This window comes from Myotis nattereri, assembly GCF_964212035.1.
Source record: "Myotis nattereri genome assembly, chromosome: Y".
NCBI classification, from domain to species: Eukaryota; Metazoa; Chordata; class Mammalia; order Chiroptera; family Vespertilionidae; genus Myotis; species Myotis nattereri.
In genome coordinates, this window is record NC_138094.1 from 7494126 (window position 1) to 7500571 (window position 6446).

General features: G+C 51.1%; 1 pseudogene across 1 annotated transcript; it reads left to right on the plus strand.

The window, feature by feature from the left end:
* The first annotated feature begins 2334 nt into the window (after window positions 1-2334).
* LOC308512312 (melanoma antigen preferentially expressed in tumors-like) lies at window positions 2335-5312 on the plus strand (annotated as a pseudogene). Its single transcript has 3 exons — window positions 2335-2627; window positions 3014-3514; window positions 4744-5312. The product of its transcript is annotated as a melanoma antigen preferentially expressed in tumors-like (transcript).
* The last annotated feature ends 1134 nt before the right edge of the window (window positions 5313-6446 follow it).

A 6446-nucleotide genomic window follows, 5' to 3' on the forward strand; every position in this document is an offset into this window, starting at 1 on the left:
GCAAATATTAGTCATTTATACAGACTTTGGCAGTCATGTTTAGGGCCGTGGCCCCTGGAACTTGGCTGGGAATCACCTGCTGCCTGTGAAAGGTTGGGATGTGGAAGAGGATGCCTGAGCTAAAGAGAATGGCCTCTGTAGCAGCTCCTTGGTAAGGATACACAGGTCTTTTGGCCCACATTTATTTTTCACTGTGCCTCCAAGATTCCAAAGAGCCCACGACTCTCAGCCCTCAGTGGCTTTCAGAATTGGATAAGTCACATCCCAGGTGCAGCTGCCACACCCCTCCTCTGGCCTCTACACAACCCACATTTTCAAATTTACTATTCTAAAGCCAGTTTGCTGAGCTGATCTGGTTCTTCTGGGAAGAAATGCCCTTTACCGCCACAGAGGGAGGGTGACAGAATCTCCTGCCTATACTCCCCGTCAGCTTGAGTTTAAGGGATCCACCCAGTTTCCTTCTACACCGCTAGCCTTTTAAGTTCTCAAGTTGATGCAGTCAGTGTCTTTGAGTTTCCCCAATGTTCACTTTGTCCTGGGTAATTCACTTGGTCCCATTCCAAATATGCAGCCTCTCCCTTCTCCTGATCAATCCCTACATGTGATTTTGGCCTGACCTCCTCTGGGGAAGGGTTGCTCCTCAAAACCTGGAAGACCAACTGTCCCTCTCTTCCTCTTTGAATGGGCACAGGATTTGCGATTGTAGGTAACATCAAGTCTTAGGGGCTGTTTGTTACTCAATGCTGTTTCATTGAAATTCTTTCTCTCTTGAGATGATACACTGCCTCCCTAAAGGTGTGTTAATGGGAACATTAGGGAATTTTTATGTGGCATCAACACCCCCATCAACTCTACTTCCAGGCTGGTTTCCTTTTCTTTTCCTTTCATGAATAGACCTAGGGTTCAGTTGGAGGTGTGGAGAGTGCAAAACCCCATCAGGGTTAAATGCCTGGAGATCCAGGGCTAAGGTTTTGCTCTCAGGTGGAAGTAGCTATTTCAGCTAGGACCTCAAAAGGAAGGTGTGGTCAGATGGGGCATAATGGCTTCTGAGGAGGCCGAGGAGGGAACAGAATCTAGAGAGTGAGAGTCAATGTCCAGCTCTGAGCACAGGGCTCCCTGCACCACGCTGCTCTGGTGTGTCAGGAGCCTAAGGTGGCCCCCAAGGATCTGCAGGGCAAGAACCCAGAGATTTGTCCTTTCTTCCTTACAAATGAGCGGACTTTGCCTTTGCCTCTGGATGCAGGTGTGCCTTAATCCAAAACGTTTTGATTTCTGTTTTGGCGTTTGCCATTCATAGAGGTTCAAAGGGTAAGTTTTCGCTGTGTCTGAAAGTCGAGTATTGCTAAGGAGCCTATTGTAGGCCAAAGGGGCAAAATCCTTTTTGTAGTTTTTAGCGGCCGGGCTGTGTGTGTGAAAACAGGTCTTAATGAAAGTCTTTCATAACAGCCAATTGATGTTTAGAAAGAGAGGAAGGGAGTGGGTGGAGAGAGAGACAGAAACATTGATGTGAGAAACATCCATCAGCTGGCTCCTGCCCACCCCCTACGGGGGTTAGGAATGGAGCCCTCAAGTGACCTTTGGGGGGCACGGGAGGATGCTCAACGCACTGAGCAACACTGACCAGGGCTTGCAGCCTCTTATTGTGAGGAGCCTTAGTTGTGACATGTGAGCCATCTGTTGTCATGTATAAAGTGGGCATTCTAATATTCATAGAAGGAACACACAGTAAAAATGTACATGTTGGAATTAATGGTTATTTTTCTCACCTCCAGCTCCCCCATGCTTCAAAAAACGTTTGTGTTGCTTTTATATTCCTCATTTAAAATGTGGCTAAGGCCTCAATGGTACCCATTGTGTGGGTGTTCCTTAATCTTCCACATCTATTTTATTTCCTGGAACTTAGCAAGAGGCAGTTCTGGGCCACGGGCTGCTCCCTACTCCAGGTGTTTTCAGTCCTTCAGTGATCCTCAGAAACGTTTTCCCTGGAAAGGGTGGGATCATCTCTCTGGTTTCCCAGTACTCACTGCACAGCAGAATTCCAGCTAGCCAGTGGGTAGATGCGGGAGGTGTCCAGTGGTCATCTCACCCCTCCTTGGTGCCTGGTTCTTGTCCTGCCAGTGGCAGATTAGAGGCAGGGCTGAGTGGCTTTGCGACCCTAAGTAGAAAACGGGGTTGGGGTAAATTAGTCGCGCTCCAGTTATTGCTGGAGCAGTGCCTTTGCCCCTCAGCTGGTCCCTCTGAAGGGAGAAGTTCCGGGGTTGCTCATGCTCAGCCTGACAAGATGCCTTCCTCCCGGCTGTCTCCCAGGGTCTCTTTCATAGCAGCTTCATGGGGATGAGTCTCCCAGCTCGACGCAGACTCCTGGAACTGGCATGTCAGAGCCTGCTGAGGGATGAAGCCTTGGCCATTGCAGCTCTGGAGTGGCTTCCTATGGAGCTCTTCCCACCTCTGTTCATGGCAGTCTTTGGTGGGAAGCACAGCTGAGTCCTCAAGGCAATGGTGCAGGCTTGGCCCTTCTCCTGCGTTCCCCCTGGGGCCCTGATGAACCATTGGCAGCCTTACCACAATATCTTGCAGGCTGTGCTCGAGGGACTCGATGCCCTGCTTGCCCAGGACACTCGACCCAGGTACGGGGGATTCAATAGCCTGGTAGCACCCTGGGGATCTGAGCAGTTACAGCTGGGATCTGGGAGTGTGAAGGGCCAAAGGGAGAGCTGAGGCAGGCCTTGGAGCCACCGCTGGGGTCATTCTGGGAACAGGGTTTGGATATATAGGGCTGGTGAAAATGCCGAGGGTGACCGAAGGGATATGAGCCCACACCTTCCTGGTGCCACCTAAAGGTACCAGAAATGGGGACCATGAAGGATCCCAGTAGCACCAGGAGCAGTTGATTCTGGGACATTGAGTCAAAAGTCCTGTCAGGTGTCTGGCCCAGCTGCCCAGATTCCTAGACTCATGGTCTTATTTCTTGTTATCATAATGCACCCCAGGATACCTCCTATTTTCTCCACAGGAGATGGAAACTGCAGGTGCTTAATTTACAGAAGAAAGTTCATCAGGAGTTCTGGATTGTGTGGGCCAGCAACAGAGCCCATCTGTGCTCACTGCTGGAGCCTGAGGCCCCGCAGCCCATGAGGAATAGGGGGAAAGTGCACAGCTTAACGGCCAGGCCAAACCCACCCTTGTCCCCCGTGGAGGTGTTAGTAGACCTTTGCCTCAAGAAAGGTGTCCTTGATGAGTCCCTCATCTACCTGATTAAGAAAGTCAGTGAGGGGAGAGGTTTGCTGCACCTTTGCTGTAAGAAGCTCCAGGTTTTTTTGATGTCGAAGCAAAACACTAACATCCTGGATATGGTGCAGCTGGTCTCTGTCCAGGATTTGGAGGTAAACTGTACCTGGAAGCTGTCCACTCTGAGGAAGTTTGCTCCTTACCTGGGCCAGACAGGCAATCTGCGCCGGTTCCGTCTCTCCCACGTCTTCACGTCTTCTCACACCACCTTGGAGCAGGAGGAGCAGTGTGTTAGCCTGGTCACCTCTCAGTCCTCATCCTGCCCCACCTCCAGGAGCTCAATTTGGATGATGTCTCCATCCTCAGAGGCCGCCTGGACGAGATCCTCAGGTGAGGGGTGGCGAACTTTCCCTGCCGACCAGAGCGAGCCCTTTCCATTTCTGTGCACAGAGACGGGCTGTCCTGTGTGCCATCCCTCAGCAGTGCTAGAGTGCCTGAGCCACTAGAGGGGCCACACAGTCAGTGTCTTGTTCACCGCTCTGTCACCTTGCATGTTGTAACATAACTCCCCAGACAAAGGTAGGACGTATGCACTAGGACAGAGGCTACTAAAGGGACTCCTTGCTAGGAATTGGCATAATGGAGGCTTCGGGCCAGGGGATGGTAGCTTTGGGCATCCTTGTAAGTGGTGTCGAAGGGAAGATGATGCAATAGAATCAAGTGAGGATTGCAATGACAAGGGGAAAGCCAATCAGAGGTAAGGTTTCAGGGGTTAAGTTCTGCACTTAGAGATTTGGCCATGGCAGGCTTTCACTCCAAACCTGCCTCAGTCACCTGTCTGCCAAGGGTTGCCATAGGCTCTCACAAACGGAATGCATGGTAAATGCAGGATTCCGGAGGGAGTCATTACAAAATGGGATAGGTGGTTTGGAGACAATGCAGTGATCTAATTTCTTGGAGGGTGGCAGCCCTCGCTGGATGTTGCCTGACTGTGCCCAGGTTGGCCCTTTCTGCACATCTGCCAGAGGTCTCATTGGGCTAAGAGATGATGGTGACAGGGGTCGAGGCTGTGGCTGGAAGGAAGCCCGAGTTGCAGGCATTTCAGGACATGTCTCCAATACTAAAATGCACTGGGTGCCTCCTGCTTCAGACCCTGGGTCAGGCTCCTTTCTGAGCTCCTCCCATCTTTACCTCCCACCTTTATGATCACAACACCTGTGTGTTTGGGCCAGGGGTGTATGATGTGCTCCACTTGATGGATGAGTAAATGGAGTGTGTGAGGTTTCATCCAGTTGAATCCACTACAGAGCAGATAATGATGGAGAAAGATTCCACTCAAATTTGCTCTGACTTGAATGTCACTTTTCACTGTGCAACATCCTGTGTTTGATCATCATCCGGAACACTGTAGGCTTTGGTGACATGGGCCTCTTTACCCTGAAGGCTTGCATCATCCTCACCTGCCTCTGCCCACCAGGTCCATCCCCCACATGTAACTGCTCTATGTCTCCCCAGGTGCCTGAAGACCCCCTTGGAGACCCTGTCCATCACTAACTGTCTGCTTTTCGAAAGAGACTTGAGACATCTCTCCCAGCACCTGAACTTCAGCCACTGAAAGGCCTGAGTTTCAGTGGGCTCAACCTAACCAATATCAGTTCTGGGTCACTCTAATTTCTGTTAGAGAGAGCCTCCCCCACTTTTCAGGACCTGGACTTGGATGAGTGTGGGATCATGGACCCCTATTGCTGGATATCCTGCCAGCCCTGAGCCACTACTCCCAGCTCACAACCCTAAGTTTCTGTGAAAACCCCATCTCCATGACCGTCCTGGAGGATCTGCTTCGCCACATTGTCGGGCTGAGGAAGCTGAATTGCATGATTTATGCGCCCCCCCTGGAGAGTTATGAGGAAACGAGTGGCACCATCAACCTGGGCCGACTTGCCCAGATGCATGCCGTGCTGAAGCATATGCTGCAGGAGTTGGGGTGGCCCAGCATGGTCTGGCTCTGTGGTCTTAGCCCTGTCCTCACTGTGGCTGTAGAACCTTCCATGACCCAGCTCCCATTCTGTGATCCTGTTGCTTGAGTGTCCAGCTGGGTGCACATCTCATAGGCTTTACTCTGGGCACTTGGGCACTGAAGCCCAGACATAAGTGTACCGTACAGGAACACAGCAGCCAGTTTCAGACAACTACTCAGGGTGGGGGGAAATGCTAACAGGGGACTCAATGGTTTCTTTGGGGAGATTTGTCCTAAGGAGTTAGAAATATGCACCTGAATCTCTCAGGGGGAGAGACTGAGGCTTGGGTGGTAGATCCGGGGATTACCTTTGCTTGAATGGTTGTGAATAAATGTCAGTAATAAAGAGAACTCGATGTTAACTGTCTGATATCCTCTATGACATGTTAGCCTGACTCTCCCACCTGCAGTTACTGGCCAAGTAAGAAGGCATGAGCATCGTGATGCTCAAACACTAGGCTGGTTGAGGTTGGTTCCAGGAGAACACATCACCATTTATCCTTTCTGGTTTAGTGGTTCTTTCTGGTGCACTGGTACCAACTCACTTACCTCTGTGACTGTTCAGTAGGTCAGCGCACACAAGGTACATCCACAGGGACTGGAACAAGTGGCTTCCAGTAAGCACCACTGAGGTACAACTTCTCTGGGGCAGTCACAGGTAACTAGTCCATTTTCTGGACTAAAACTCCTCCCCACTGTGAGCCTCCATCACTGCCCTGTGGCCGCTTCATGGTAGGGCTTCCCTGTGCACAAGTCAGGCCCCCAATACTGAAAGGGACATCAGCCTGCCAGGGACCCATACCACTGGCCTCACAAGTCCAGGCCTGTCATTCCCCTGGATCCAGCCCCTTCTTGAATTCAAGTTCCTGTGGCCTGTAAACACATTTACATTCTTTTCAGCAAAATACTAAGCTGGCATAAACCTCTGCTTTGTTCTGTGTCCTGTCCTAAGAATAGGGCATCCTTTTGTAGAGGATAGTCTAATGTTCGAAGACTTTCCCCTCATTATCCTCCTTCCCATCAATCCAGGAGGTGGTAAAGCAACTCTGGGCCAGTGACAGGCCCCGGGTCTGAAGAGTGGACAACCCCAAGCCAGTTCCCAGAGAGCATTTAAGTGGACACAGGTGAAGGTCACACTGGGGAGATGGGGGTATGGAGGGCCACCCTGAGGGGCAATACAACCAAGTGAAAGGGAGATGTC